Below are 16,112 nucleotides of genomic sequence, written 5' to 3'. Positions count from 1 at the left end.
GTGGAGATGTATCTCCACCCATTCAAAGTGGGATTGCTTATTGGAGCACTTTAAGAGAGAGCTATTTTGGAAAAAGCATTAGAGTCAACAGAGCCCACATGCCAGAGACCTTTGGACATGCAGAAAGAAAACACTCCCAGGGAAGCTTTATGAAATGAGGAGAGAAAGCCAGCAGTTACCACCATGTGCCTTCCCAGCTGACAGGGGTGTTCTCAACCCATCAGCCTTTCTTGAGTCAAAGCATCTTTATCTGGATGCCTTAGTTTGGACATTTTTATACACTTAGAAGCATAAACTTGTAACTTAATAAACTCTCTTTTTAAAAGCCATTTCATTTCTGGTATATTGCATTCTGGCAGCTTTAGCAAACTAAAACACCTATTTAGAAAGAACATGCACTGTGTGGTTTCAACTTAAGTTAAAAAGCAAAAACAAGAACTGAGCAAAATGAATATAATGCATTAGAAGTCAAAATAGCAGTTCCTCGTTCACTTATATTTTGTGCACTTTCTGGGTCACTAAAAAGTTATTTTTTTTCTTAAGCTTGTGGAAGAGCTCAAAAAGTGTTCTAAAGGTCTGAGAGTAAGAGGAAAGAGAAAGCTTCTCAGGGTCTTTCTCCTGGGGAAGTCTCTTTCCAGAGTCTCCCCCAAAGCCCCTGGTTCATTTCCATCCTCATGAGGTCAGTTCACCTAGCAGCCCTGCCCAATGCAACGCTGCCAGAACCAGTGCAGAAGCACATTTCCATGAGGAAATCCAGGGGGTGGGGCCTTTATTTCCCCAGCAGAGGAAGCAATCATGGCTATCCCAGAGGGCCCCAAGAGTCAGTCCAGGAAAGTCATTTGTCTGAAATCTGTCCAATCATCTCCGTGCCCAGATGCCGGCTGGAGACAAAGGTGGTGCAGTGGCCAAGGCAGGAGGATGGCAAGGTCTGCAGGGATGACCAGAGACACTGACAGAGCCGAGAGGAGACTGAGAAGTTCAGTAGCCTCAGACCCCAGCAGGGGATGCCAGACAATGTCCAGCAGGGTGGACAATTGACTGGCAGACTGGGGACAACATTCCTACAGAGAGAGCAAGGACACAAAGGGAGAAAACGATGACAATAAGTTCCCCCCATATGCCCACCTGTCATCTTGGGGAGGAGAAGTTCCCCTAGTGGAACTCTGGAAACTCGAGCACTTACCTAAAAAGGAGCATTCAAAGAGAAGAGATGGAGAGCTTGTTAATTGGAAAGCTTAAAATTTGTTTCCATTACCCAGCAGGGTCGTTGCTGAGGAAGACAATCAGATCAGTGGTAGGAGATAAGGAAACTACATTTTTTTTTGTTTGTTTACATAAGTGCAGAGAATTAAACACATGAGCCCACAATACCTGCGTGATCAGGATATATATAGTAAGCATTTTAAAAAATATCTTCTGTCACTGGGAGTTCAAATGCCTAAGGGGCTCCATCCAAGTCAAGTGAGCTTGGGCGCCTGGATTTTCAACCTGTGTCTCGGCTGGACAAAGGCTTGTGTTCCGGTCATTTTTCAGCCCTGTTTCCTTGGGGTGACTCTCCAGAGGAATACTGGTGTCCGTTAGGAAGCTGGGCTTGACCACCTTGCCTGGAGACCCCAAGAAAGGCTGGGGAAGAGGGTAAGCTCATCCTAGAGGCTAAACTAAAATACCTGTGTTAGGCGATCATTTTGACCTTCCATGCTTCTTCCTTCCTTCCAGCGTTCCTTCCACAGTATTTGCGGAGTGCCATAGTGTGCCAGGTGCTGTTCCATTCCATCCCGCACTGGCCCCTGCCTACTTTCCCTCCTCTATCAGCCACCAGGCCCCATTTTGCCCTCTGCTTTAGTGACCCTTAGCTACCTGGAGTGCCCTAAACAAGCCACACTCTCTCATGCCTCTGTGACATTTCCTCCTTCTTACCTGGAAAACTCCTTTTTAATCTTCCAAACCCAACTCAGTCTCCCCCTCCTTGAAGAGCCTTTTCTTTGACTCCCCGAAAGCCCTCTCTTACTTATCTTAGCCCTTACTCTGCTTTTCTGGACTCCCTGCTTTATAATTGAGTCCTTATATTTTCTTTATGTGGATTTGCATCATTTCTCCCCCACCCGCCTCTGAGCATTTTGAGGACAAGGACCACAATGCTGGCATTTCTGCAGCCTTGATGCCCAGCACAAGATACGGCTCCTCAAAGACCTCCTCCTCTAGTGTCCTCCTCTGTTTTAGTCTCCTGGCTGCTGAAACAAACACCAAACAGCAGGTTGGCCTAAGAATGGGAAAGTATCAGCTTCAAATGGGGAGACTAGAAGGCTCGCTTCCTCCCAAGGGCAGTACCTTCTGGCTGCCCAAATATTTGCTTTTGGGTTCCTTTGCTTTTCCATCACATGGGAATGCACATGGCGGTGACTTCTCATTTCTCCTCCAAGTGCTGTTGAGTCCCAGCTTCTTATGCTTCCCACGGCTTCTCTCTCTGTGGCTTTCTCTGTAAGGCCACCGATAATAGAATTAAACCCATCTTGACTGAGTTGGGCCATATGTTACCTGAAGGAACTCCGTCAAAAGGTCCTATTTACAAGGGGTTCACATCCACAAGGTTAAGGACATGTTTTTCTGGGGTGCATAGGTCCAAGGCCCCACATCCTGCATAATTGAGACCTTCCCAGAAGACTTCCCTGAGACTCTAGGACTGGTCTGGAAGACCCTGGATGACATGTAGAGAAGGAGCAGTGACCAGCTGAGTGCGGCAGGGTCACAACTGAGGGAGAAACTGCTCACAGGGTAGTGGCCGGTGGTAGACAGAGGCTTTAGGGTCTCAGAACATTGAGGGGAAAAGAGCCCTGCAGGTCCTCCATCACCCCACTGGGGTTAGGAGGTCTGGGGTAAGATCTGTGGGTGACCCTGGTCAGGTCACTGACCTTGAGCCTCAGTTTTCTCACTTGCAAAGTACGATACTAGATGGGATATCTCAAAGGATTCTTCCAGCTCTGACCCTCAAAGACTCTCTGGTTTCTTACTTGAGGTGTTGATGGACACCAAACCTGGCTATATCCTGAGGCCCACAGCACACACCTGGGTTGTGCTTGACGTGGCTGGTTCTATTTTACCAAATTGGTCACAATAACATCTTCCATCCCCTGTGTGGTCCTCTTACATTGCAGCTTTGACAGCCGTCCCGTTGAGAAGTGGGGCCTATGTCTCCTTCCTTTGAAACTGGGTGAGTGAGACTTTCATGACTGTTTCAACCAATGGCATCTGGCAGAAGTGATACTAAATGACTTCCAAGGCCAAGTCAGAAAAGGCTATGTAACTTCTATTTTACTCATTGGAACATTTGCTCTTGAAATATTCAGTTGCCAGATAAGCAAACTACCCTGAAGCTGCCATGTTTGAAGGGAGCCCAAACAGACCTATCAGGACAGATTCCTTGGAGAGGCCCTAGATGACAGTGGAAAGAGAAATGCTTGTGCTGCTCCAGGCTGCTGTGCCACTTTTGCAACCATCTGACTGCAACCACAGGAGAGAACCTGGGTTAGAAACATCCAGCCAAACCTTTCCCAAATTCCTGACCCACAGGAACCATGATATAATAGAATGCTGGTTGCTGTTTTAAGCCACTAAATTTGGTGGTGATTTCTTAAACAGTAACAGATGATTGCAACACTTTGTTTTCCATGATTTGTGGAAGGCAGGCAGAAATCCCTATCAAAGGGCCCTGGGCAAGAGAGGCCCTTGGTGAGCCAGTACCATCTGTCCAAGGACTATGGCAGTGAAGGCAGCCAGGAGATGGCCTGGGGAGCCCTCAGTGGCCATTATGGATAGAGCAGTAGGGCCGTCGGTTAAGGGCAGGTGATGGAGAGATTGGAGAGATGCCCTCTTATAGCCCGGTCTCATCAGTGAATGGAAGATGGAAGGCCAAAGTCTGAAATTCACTCGTGAAATCAGAGTCAGTCACAGGACACTGCACCCTTGGAGAAGCTTCAGAGGCTCATGAGAGTTTAGTATTCTAGAAGCTTCAGGGTCACAGTTGCCAAGTTCAGGGCAATACCTAGCAGTTATATTCTAGAGCCACGAAGGACAGCTGTGAATTCAGGTAAAGGAGCAGCCCATCTGTCTTCCAAGCCTGGCTTTGACCTTCATACTTATCGCTGACCTTCACGTAGTGGGCCTGCCTAGTGGAGTAACACATAGCAGGCAGGGTGGGCTCAAATCCCAGCTTTGCCACTTGCTGGCTGAAAGAATGAAAGATTCCTCCTTGCTCAGGGTCTATCCTCCCAGTGGTTTGGGGAGAAGCCAGAGTAGGGGACACCCCTGGGAGTAGAAAGACAAGACCCAGGGCTCAGGCCCTCCCAGCAAGGCCCCAGGAGCTAGAGCAAGGGACAAGAGGAGAATCCAGCCTTGTAGCAAAGCAACAGCTGGCAACTGCAGGTGGGAGGTTAAAAAAGGAAGCGAGGGACCAGAGCTAGAAGGCACCTCCCAGAAGATGCCACCAGCAAAATAGACTTTTTGAAAGTCTCCCTTAATGCAGCACTGTGAGAAGAAGAGAATACGACTCAGTGAAATAAAACCGGACAGGCGCCCAGGGCATCTCAGGAAGAGAGGATGAAACATTTCCAGTGTCGTCACTCACCCTGGGGCCTTTAAAAGGACTGCAAGAGCCGCAACCCTGCCCAAAGAGCTGCGGGGACTGGGGGGGAAGGAGGGACAGTGGGGGACACTGAACTTCGGGGTCAGATGTTCCTGGGCCTAAATCTGACTTGCTTCAGTTCCCTAACCTCTGTGGGTCTAGTTTCCTGACTGTTAACCAAGGGTGCTGACTGGAGCCCCAGGGTGACGAGAACTGATAAGGCCCTGTTTGCAGGAGGCCCTGGCTGCAGCCTCTGATGCAGTGAAGGGCTCGTTGCAGGTGTTGTCACCTGCTTCTCACAACAAGTACTTACCTCTTTCCTGCTTGAACTTGCTGAGCTGGTGAAAATGCAGATTCTGATTTAGCAAGTCTGGGGTGGGGCCTGAGATTCTGCATATCTAACTAGCTCTGTTGACGCTGCTGTCAGGAGGAGTAAGTGGTAGAGAGACGAACTCCTTCACAGGAGAGGGGATCTCTGCCTCCCTTCCAAATAAATGCCCTGGGAGTGTGGACTAGCCCTGAATGCAGGGTCCTTGCTGCCTGGCAGCCCTGGGGGAGGAAGGGGTTAACCAGCCTGGCACCCCAGTCATATGGGTGTCTGCTTCAGGAACATCCAATTATGTCTTGGGATCACAGCCTCCCCCTCCTCTGAGAGCATTCCCGGGTCCCTGGCTTCCCAGTGGTAAAGCTGGGAGACACGGGTGATGGCAGCAGCAGGGAAGGGCAGGGAAGGGCAGGGAGGGGCAGGTGGGGGGTGACCTCTCCTTCTTCCAAAGGCTGAGCATCCACACCTGCTCCTCGGCAGTCGAAAGCACCCTGCAAAGCCTCCAGGACTGTGTGTGCCACATGGGTGCAGGAAGGACAGCTCTCCTCCTTCCCAGGCATCCTTCTCTGCCCTGGCCCCGCTGCTCCGCTCAGCGCTCCCTGCTACACCCGTGTGACCAGGCAGTGCTGGCTTCCAGGGACAACCCGAGTGCCCTGGACAGGGCGTCTGAGCTCTCTTGGCCTGCCCGTGTAATGACTGAGCAGAGCGATCCCTTTTTGGGGGATCAGAGAGGACAGATGCCCCTCCAGCCTTGCACTGGTTACCCAAGGGGTGGCGTGTCAGGGGAAGGGGAGGCAGGGGCTGGAATTGCCGCTTCGCTGCTGGCCAGTTGAAGACACCCACAAAGTCTGAGCTGCTGATTCATGGTGGCAGAATGGGGAAAACACCCACCCCACGATAGAGCTGTTGAGAATGCAAAGACCTGGTGAATCCGATAGAGCTGTTGAGAATGCAAAGACCTGGTGAATCCGAGGACCCAGCTCTGTGCTGAGATGCGGAGATGCTTGAGAAACTGGGACTCTATGCTCCTGAGCCTCAGAGCCCCTCACAGGGGCTGGAAGCTTCTGCAACCGCTGCCTAGGGATGTTTGGCTAAAGCCTCCTTATCTACGAGCGAGGCCTCCTCTAGGTGTGCTTAACTAAGGCCACCTTTATTAAATGCTTCCCCACTCAATTAGGGTTTGCCATGAAACAGAACATCTTATTAAAAGACCTGAGGGTAAATTATTACTAACTGCTAATGATTATATTTAAAAGGGTGATACATAATTTAGAACAGGATTTAAAGAAGTTAAAATACCTGGTGTGTTGCAGTTGGAGTACTTCTGGTTGCTGTTGACAGAAACTCAGCTCCATTTCATCTAGTTGAAGCAGAAAAGGGAGTTTCTTGGCTCATGATGCTAGGAAGTCCAGGGAGGGGGCAGTGGGGTTCAGGCATGGCTGGATCCAGCTGCTTAAATGATAAGAGGGGTCTCTCGGCCCCTCTCTCTATCTCTCAATGTCAGCGCTACTTCCCCTGGAGATGCATTCATTCTTAGGCACAGGAACCCATGTAGTGGCACAAAGGGATCATGTCATCTCCAGCCTTTCATTCTACCACCTCAAACCCAGTCCCCTAGAGCTCCATCAAGGGAGGGCCCTCTAACTCAGGCCCACCTCAGACCCAGGGAACGTGGGCTCTAGCTGGCCACACCTGATTACATGCCCATTCTGGAACATAGAGGCCAAGTGTCCTTGGGGCGGGGGCAGGGGAAGTGGGGGTGGAATCAACCCTGAACAGAAGAAAAGGACTGTTAGTGGAAGAGGGGTGGTTTCCCCGAGAGGGGAAAAGAGATTCTGGGCTGATTGTGCTAGAGAAGCCCATTTCCCCTCGATGTGTTATTCATGAGCCTTTAGCAAATCTCTTTCACTGCTCGCTCTAACCCTGGATTTAGCTCAGGCTTGAGTGGCAAACAACCCTCTTAGTTGTCTTCACCTTAATTCTCGGAAGCCAGAACGTCTGCAATGACTGCAGGTTGTCCGGCTGTCTGTGTTAACGAGGCCATGCGCCATGGCCCTGCCCCCTAGGATGACACAGGCCGCGTCCTGTGCCCATCAATCCTCCATCACCGGCATGATTGTTAGCACTCGTGCCATCCAAACCTCTATCCCCGGAGACTCTCAGTCAGCCATTCCCGCCGTTGGCCCTGCCCAGCTCCCCTCTGCGATATTGGCTTCTCCTTGAAACTGGCCTGATTATATCTCAGAAGAATCACTCTTTTTCGTCCCTTTATCACTAATGCAAATTGACCAGTCCTGTTTCCTGGTGTTCAAAGGATGGCTCAAGGAATCCAAATTTTTCCTGAGGCAGAGATGGAGGAAGTTATGCAAAGCCAAGAAAAAATCAGGCTTATAAGGACCCTTTATCCAATACGGACAGCCCTCCACTGATTGCAATGTCCTATCCCATCCGCCATACCACTTATGTTCTGCTTACTGTCCCTGAGAGCTGGGCAGGGAAGGCTTTGTCACACCCAGTTAACAGAGAACAAAAGGAATGCCATAGAGCCACAAAAACCCTGATTTCCATCATTGTAGGGTGAGCACTGGGCTGGAATCAACCACTCTGGAGCTGGGGTGTCATTTGAAGAGCCAGCATGGGGTGATGCATTTCTTGACTCTCTCTGAGCTGCCTCTGGAAAATTGGGATGATCTTTGAACCCCCAGGGTGGCTGTGAAGATGCACCATATAAACTGTAAAGTGCTTTGCACCTAAAAGGGTCACCTCTTCTTCGGCTTCCTCCTTGCTCTGATTAAGCATTCCTCAAAAGGAAGCTGCTGTGTGGGGAACCTTGCAGCCTCCAGGCTGACAGATGACTCTGGGGAGACGGAACCCACCTCAGGGACCCCCTTCCCCTGAAATGGCAAATGAGAATTCTTGCAGGAGAAAGAAAAGTCCTGAGCTGTGGCGCAGGGGCCCGGAGCGCACATAGTCTCCCTAGCAGCTGCTGCTCCATAGCTCAAGAAAATAAGTGCTTCAGGGTTTCTTGCAGCGAGAGCAAAATACAGTCATTACGGGGAAATGGTAGACGCCGGCTGATTGAGTGCATTCTCTCAGCCAAACCTGAAATTACTTGCACTATTGATGCAGGTCTAATGGGGAAGGCGAGAAAAAAACCCTGCTGGGAGCCAGGCTGTGTCTAGGAAGGTGAGCAGGGCCAGGCTGGCCTCTGTGGCCTGGGGAGGGCCCTTCCTTGCACCTCCATCCCTGCCATCTCCCCAGGGATCTGTGAGCACCCAGAGGGGGTCGTGCTCCATCTATCTCTGCACTTCAGGGTCCCACAGACTACAGGTGCGTAAGAAGGCACAGACAGCCTTTGCGGGATATGAATGAACAAATCAGTCCTTGCCACAAATATTGGCTACTAGAACCTCCCCCGCCCTCCGCCAACCCCATGTTCTACCTCCTCCTGGCAGAATCGTGGCTGCCTCGGTTTCTGAGCTTCCAGAACAGTTTCTGTGCTCCCTGGTACCTTTGGCAGAGCTGTTGCATTTTACATACCTGCCTTTCTCCCTGCTGGCCTGAGTCCCAGGGCAGCCCTCCTCAGCACCCAGCACAGTGCCCAGCCCTGGGCTGGAAGTTTACGATCAGCTGGTCATCCACTCGATGTCCACTTGAACTGTCTGCCTCCACCCCCTCTTTCCTTCCTGTCAGAGTCTGGCCTCCCTCAGCAGCGGGAGCGGGTCCCTGGGTTTCCAGCGGCATTGCCTGGCATTCTTCCCACGCGTGCAAGCCACAATTGGCTCTTCAAATTGCCACGCTGTTTACCAACTGCAGAATCTCCTTCACACTCAGCTGTTCTGCAAAACCAGTAATTATCCCAAGGCGTGCCACCTCCCCCTGGATGGGAACAACGGCTTAATAGGAAAATCAGTGAGAACGTCTCAGAAGCCTTCATTATTTTCCTCCATTAAACCTGATGCTGTGGCGCAGCCTGGCCCGAGCCCTGATTTCCCAGAAAAGGTGGGAGGCCAAGCTCAAGATGAAGGGAGAAAAGCATTGGTTACTTCCAAGGGGAGGACAGCTTTTCCCTCTGAAAGAGAAGGCTCCTTCTGGCCAGGTGACAGGTCTATCCAAATAAACGTAAAAGGGCCTGCCTAAAGAATGCCATCCTCTAGTCTGCTCCACTTTGAGGAGGTAGCAGGGACTCTAGTCAGAGTTCCAGCCAGCCAGACAGAGTGGCATCAAATCCCAGCCCTGTCACCCCCAAGCTGTGTGACCCCGAGAGAATTAGTGGACCTCTCTGAGCTTCAATTTCCTCAACTGCAAAATAGAGATCATAATAGCACCTCTCCCCTAGAGTTTCGTGGACATCATCCACAAACAGCTTGACCCAGGGTGTGAGATGGCACACTCAATAAGGAGAAAGACGTACATGGGTTTGCATCCCAACCCTGCCACACAGGATCTCTGGGTTGGAAGATGCGGCCTCTTACTTCTCTGGCCTCTGGTCATCTGTGAAACAGAGATACTCAGGTTCACTTCACTGGAATTTATCAAAGATTGCACAAGCACCAAGCAAATGGTACAAGTCACAAAGTGGCACACCTTCTTCCCCCGTTCTAGTTTGTTAGCTGCCAGAATGCGAAATACCAGAAATAGAATGTTTTTTCTTTGACATGGGCAGGCTCTGGGAATTGAACCCGGGTCTCCGACACGGCAGGTGAGAATTCTGCCACGGAGCCACTGTTGCACTTCCCTGGAATGGCTTTTAAAAGGGGTATTTAATAAGTTACCAGTTTACAGTTCCTAAGAAAGCTCACACCTAAATAGGAGCATCTGGGGAGAGAAGAGTGGCCCCAGCCTGGAGCACCATCCAGCTTGGTGGACCCAGGACCTGGGGTGGGGCAGGGAAACTCCGTCCAACCAAGCTGGTGTCGGTGTCCAGTGGTAGGACATGGTGGAAGCTGGAGGTTGCTGCAAGACTGAGGTGTTCACAGGAGGAGACGCGGCAGGGGTGGAGGTGGGGTGGGGGAGTGAGCAGGCAGGAACCTAGGGCTCCTGCTGCCGAGGGAGGGAAGCCGGGACATCCTGCTTCAGGTCAGAGAGCAAGGAGCTGCCTCTTCCATCGGGTGGACCTTCTCAGCTGCCGCCAGGTCCTGTCCCCTTGCTCTGGTGGCTGTGGCCTGGAGATGCGGTCAGCTGGGGCAGGAAACCTTCCGGGGTGGAAGGGCCCTACCTGCAGGCTCATTATAGCCTCCTGGGCAATAGGCAGAGAAAAGTGAAAAAAATTACGATTCCTCCACCTTACAGCCCCCCCCACACACACACCCAACAAGAGTACCCGGTCTTTGGGGAGACAAATGGTGACAGTACAAGTTGATAGAGAGGGTGTAAGGCAGTGGAAAGTAGAGGACACATGGGGGCACAGAAAGGGGCTCTAACCCAGCCCAGAAGTCAGAGAAGGGAGATGTTGACCAAATTAAGAGGGGTGGGCCTGGGGAAGGGCAACCCCCAGGCTGCTCAAGTCTTAGTGTTTAAGGAGAGGGTCTCAAATGCAGCCATTTAGTGCCAGAGTCAGGCTCAGAGAGGGAAAGAACTTGCCCTGGTCCCACAGTCAACAAGTAGCAGAGGTGCGGTGAGAGCCAGGCTCCAGCCCCACAGGCTCGTGTGCCCTCCACACCCCTATAGGCACACCCCAGACAGAGGCTGCAGACCCGTAGGCAGGTTTAGGGTCCCAGGAGAAGCTGCCCCAGCACAGAGGGGAAGAAAGTTTAGGAGATAGGAATGGAGTTGTACAAAGGTCACAGTCTTCCCAGGAGAGCAGGGGGGTGCCTGTCAAACCTCACAGACTGGATGGAATTTGGCTGGGTGGGAGGGACAGCTGGGTGACAGGGAGGCTGCCATCTCGCGTGCCCAGCTCCCTCGGTCACCATGGGACTCAAGGTTTATTTCCCCCCAAATCCTAGCCGCTGTGGAGCCCTAGGAGGAAGGGGTGCTCTGTTTCCCCACTGGTGGGAAGAGAATCATTTTCCCCACAAAAGGCGTGTTCTGGTCCTGTGGATCTGAGCTTATTTGCAATTAGGACTGCTGAAGACGTTATTAGCTAAGGGGTGCCCAACCTATGTGAGGGTGGGGTGTAACCCAGTGTGGCTAAAGCCCTTATAATCAAAGCAAATTGCATACTGAAGGAGAAGCCACAGGGAACAGCCAGAGGATGGGAGTCAATGAAACCCTGAGGAGAACGGAGAAGAAACCACTCTGTACGTTGCCAAATGTCAGAAAAGCCCAGGGAACCCCAAAGTTTGCCAACCAGCCAGATAATTCCCACCCGGTGCAGGGGTGGGTGGCATGCAAGCCTCCTAGCCTCTGAAACCATGAGCCAATAAACTCCTGTAGTTAAGCCAACTCATGGTATGGCATTTGTTTCAGCAGCTGGGAAACTAAAGCCCCCACTGAAGAGTGAGGCTGTTCCGATTTGTCTGCTGAGTAGGGATTTGTGTGCTTGCAGGTTGGGAGATTCTAGAATTTCCCTTCCATCTGTGTTTCCACCCCTTGCAGGGAAGCTGGCGGGGAGCCCCACTTCCCCCTGCAATCCTAGCCCCCCGGGGTCTGGCTTCAAAGGGTGAGCAGGAATGAAGGAGGGCCCCACCGGAAGGCAGGGGCTGGGGAAAAAATGCCGTGATTCATCAGCCCTGAACACGAACCATCATAAATAATGGAACAAATTCGGACACGGTGATTCAGTGTGTCAAAATATAGAAAGGCCATTTAGTATTGGCGACAAAATTAGATGAAGGGCTTTACTCTTTCTGATGAAGAGGCAGACAGAATGTTGCCAAGAGTGAACACAGGGGCCCCACACCTAGAAACGCACTAAATGCAAACCTGAGTTTCTACAACAGTCCAATGAGCTGATGATTGCAGTCTGTTCTGCTATAATGCCAGGTCATCGCATGTCCCAAAGAAACCTCACCTTATCAGACTCCTGCAGACAAACAACTGTTTTTCTGGGAAATCAGGAGTTAAGAGCTGGAGTATTTCAGATTTGCAATAACGGGTTTTTTTTGTTTGTTTGTTCGTTTGTTTTTTTTTACCTTGCAGGAATTTAAATAATTAAAATGTTTTCTTTAAAAGCGTTTTTAAATTGCCTTCTAAAAAAGTAATCTGATTGATCAGAACTCATAAAAGCAAATGAACAAAAAGAACCTCACCAATAAAAACCTGTTTCTCATTTGCATTTTTCAGTCCACACCCTGCAGAGCTGCAGGGTCTCCTCTAGCACGACGGCCCTTGCATGTTGCAATTTCGCTCTCAGCAGGGTTCACAAGGTTAAGCAAAGAAGCACCCCTTATCCAAGTCCTTCGAGCAAAAGGATACTCAGAGCAGCTTGTGCCTGAGGGTTTTGCAAGCCACAGCCTGCCCCACCTCTTCTGAATGAATTTCCTATCATTCTGGCAGTAGACACAGCATAGCAATGTCTATTCTTTAATTAATTGATCTTGCTAATTCCATTTGCACTGAGAAATCTGCATTGTGAAAAAAATACTTATGTCCACATAAAAACTGCATTTGTGAATGCACCACGGGATTTTTCTGAACTAATCAACCCCATGAGATGTAACACGTGTGTGCACACACACGTGAAGACACACACCTCTTTGGATAAGTACGCTTAAGATACACCATAGAATAGTTTTCTCCTGGTGAGTCATAGTACATATCATCATATTAAAGGCTCTGAGAAGTCCTACAATAAAGAAACCTGCTTAACCCAGTGTTTCATGAACTTAATTAAACAAGGAATTTTTAAAAAATTAACACCTACTAATAAATGGAGGCACTCACGTGCCAGGAAACATATTAGTGAGTGCACATATATAAATTACAGAGCCCTGTACCTTTATGCTAGTTGTTTTTGTTTTTTCCAGAATATTTTCCCAACATCCCTAGTTAGAGGCAGCCAATGTCTTCAAAACCTCATCTAACAAATGAGAACACTGAAGCCCAAAGAAAGGATGCTCCTTATTCCAGATTACAAGAAATAGAGGATTTCTTAGAGACTTTAACAGAAGTTCCAATTATATGCAACCAGCACAAAATTATTCTCCAGGGGTTCAGGATTGTGTCCCATGTGGGGTATTCTGGTTCCTCGTTCTGCCTTTCTCAGCCCTGTCTTCTCTCTCTGCTCTCTGAAGTCCAGATGTCTTGGGCAGATGATCATCCGAGGGTCCCCGAAGCGCCCTGGCCGGTTCCTGTGCGGTGAGCAGGTCCTTTTCCAGGATCCCGAGCAGGAAGTGCATGTTCCCACCAAGAAGGCTTAGAAACACCCTTCCCTGTCCCCTGCCACAAGGAGGCCACACCAGGGGCCCAGCCCTGCCCTGGGGACTCTGAGTTGGACCACAGGCATAAGAAAAGACCAAGAACTTTCTGAGATCACAGACCAAACGGTTAAGAGGTTAAAAGCTATAGGGATCCAATGGAGGTGCGTGCCCAAGACCCAGGCTAGAGCAGAAAGATGCCTTCGGCCACACTGGGGAAGAGTGTCCACCAGCTCCTAAGAGGGGAAGGGCTGAGACGTGTGCGGCATGTCCAGACGCTCCTGGTTTCTGGAAGGATTGGCAGTGGGCACCATTTTGGGGGTGGGCTGGGGGATGGACGTGTCCTTTGTGCTCTCTGTGGGAGGAAAAACAGGTTAGCGTCCCTCTTTCAGGCTCCATCTGCACCTACCTTTCAGGGTTGCTGGGAAAATTAAGGACGCTGATCACAAAACTCTTGATTTGTGCTTGACTGATACTCAGCGAGCAGTCTGTATGAGCACTCCCGGGGAGAGGAGGCGCCGGAGTGAGAGCTCACCTTCCGCTTTCCAGTCGGGTCCTGAGACTCTAGGGAAACGTCTGCGGTGGCATTGTGAAGTCATAACCCTGGGGACATGTCAGAAGCCTCCGGAGGGCTTGTTAGAAGCACATGGCTGGGCCCGTCCCTGAGTTTCCTGTACAGTAGGACTGGGAGTGGGGGATGGGGGGATAGGGTGATGAATTTGTGTTTCTAGCATTTTCCTGGCGATACAGGCAGCTGGTTGGAGCCCACACCTCGAATTCACAGCACAAAGGACTCTAAGCGCAATAGCAAAGAGGGAGCAGCTAGGAGTAAGGTTCCCGCCACCAGCCAGCCAGCTGCTAGGCCCCAGAAGTCAGATACAGGCACCCTGGAGACAAGCTCTCATTTCATTGCAGCAGGCAGGGACTGAGGGGCAGGCCTGGGCACCCCGCTGGCCATCCGAGGCCCTGTGGGACTGCAGGGGGGGAGCTGGGGGGTCAGCTGAGGAGAGCCCTCCTCACCCCCAGCCCCAGCCCCAGCCCCAGCCCCAGTCCCAACCCAGGCACAGCCTTGAGAGTCCAGTGCCAGCCAAAAGCAGGTGCCAGGGCACGGGAACAGCCTTCTCCAGGGCCTCCTGCCCCCCTTTGCCAACACCACTGGCCCCCCAAGTCAAACCAGAGGGCAGCAGGTGGCACTTCCTGCCTGACGCACTGACATGACGGCCTCCAGACACCACCTTCCTGTAGAAAAAAGTCATTTTCTACAGGATCAGAGCGAAACGCCGCCTCCTCAGGGAAGCTCTGGGCTGGGGGCTGGCCCTGGGGTTCTCTCACCTGGGGAGTCCTGGTGGCGGGAGCCCCCAGAGGGGCCTGGCTCCGCGTTTCTTTGTAGAAACTTCCTGAAGGGGGATGGGCCGGGGGCCTGTGGGAAGACCCCTCCCGGACCCTCGCGAAGGAAACGCTGCCCTTGAGTTTTGAAATGTGTTGGTGGAAAGTGGCTCTGGGGGATCAGGACTTCCTCGTCCTGTTCTGAGGCCTGGCATCCCTCCCCTCACTGCCCCCCTCCTGCTGCCATTGCTCCTCCCTGGCCCCGTGGACTGCCCAGCCCGGCTGATTTGACTTCCTTCACCCTGGCTGTGAGGCGGGTCGGGGGCCTGGAGTCGGGGCTCTGCTGTCAGATGGTGACCAGTGTCCCCACTTGCTGCCTGAGGCACTTCCTTTTACCCTCCCTGAGTCTCGCTGTCAGTCTGGGGCAAGCAAAGGGCTCTGTAGGGCAGGAAGGGGTTCCCCTAGCCACTCTAGAGAAGGGGACTGAGTCAAATGAGGGGCAGGAAGGGCTTCCTTGGCTGTGTTGGCTGCAGAACACTTCAGGTCTGCATCCCTGACCATAGGGGACCAGGCCCTGGCAGCCAGATTTACCACCAATGGATATTCCATGCTGCTTTCACTGCTCTGGAAAGCTCTCAAGCACCCTGAGTCTTGGCATCCCTCCTGCAAGATATTACGGCCCCAGAAGAAGCATTCGATTGACTGAGCCAGGGTTATACATCAGTGAAGGTATGCTCAGAATCTATTTAGCTCCTTGGGTCTCCCTGGAGGTGGGAACTATCTCCCATTGAGTGGCACACAATGGGCGTTTCCTCCAACTGGAAGGAGTGGGGAAGCAGATTTGGAAATACACATACACACAACAGCTGCAGTCAGATGGAAGCAAGGGCCTGTTACCAAAAGAAGAAGAATGTTTCCCAGAATATTCCGGAAGTATACTCCCAGAAGAAAAGAGGCAGTTAGACAGACAAAGCTGTCATGCGTATGACACTTGAAGCAATAGGGAACCATTGGGGTGTTTTGAGCTGGAGAGTAACATCATTAGCTTTGCACTTTAGAAACTCAACTCGGACTGCGGTGGTGGGGGTGGGTTGGAAGGGACAGGACTGGAGTTGAGGAGACCAGACAAGAAATGATACAGGTGTGGACTGGCAGGGGACAGTGGGTTGAGAGGAGGCCATGGGTTGGGGAGGTAGGTGTTAGGGAGTTCGGATGCTCAGGGTTTAGGCAGCTGTTGAATGTGGGAAGGGTGAGAGAGTAGCAGGCATCAAGGCTATATGGGTTTCTAACCAAACAGAGCTGGGGACATAATGGGGGGATCAGGTGGGCTGTGCGTGAGTTGAGTTCGAGGGTCCTGTGGGACATGGAAGCAGAGATATCCAGTAGGCCGTTAGATAGGTGGGTCCTCAGCTGCAAGTGAATCTATGAAAATCCTTATAAAAATATTTTCGTTCAACAACATTAAACATTGAAGCAGCCCATGAACCAAAGAATGAATCAATAACCCTCTACACATTTTAAATGAACAAAGATGAGTGCTGTG

At 51.2% G+C, this 16,112-nt stretch overlaps 1 long non-coding RNA gene across 1 annotated transcript; it reads right to left on the bottom strand.

Annotated features, from left to right (window-relative positions):
• Window positions 1-365: 365 nt before the first annotated feature.
• Window positions 366-13,791, bottom strand: LOC143676091 (uncharacterized). The gene is made up of 3 exons (XR_013171814.1): window positions 13,653-13,791; window positions 6,243-6,303; window positions 366-2,476 (listed from the first exon to the last, which is right to left on the bottom strand). It is a non-coding gene; the product is annotated as an uncharacterized LOC143676091 (long non-coding RNA).
• Between the last annotated feature and the right edge of the window lie 2,321 nt (window positions 13,792-16,112).

This window comes from Tamandua tetradactyla, chromosome 3 (assembly GCF_023851605.1).
Source record: "Tamandua tetradactyla isolate mTamTet1 chromosome 3, mTamTet1.pri, whole genome shotgun sequence".
In the NCBI taxonomy this organism is placed as follows: Eukaryota; Metazoa; Chordata; class Mammalia; order Pilosa; family Myrmecophagidae; genus Tamandua; species Tamandua tetradactyla.
Note: the sequence above shows the minus strand (reverse complement) of the source record. Positions and strands in the feature narration are given on the sequence as shown.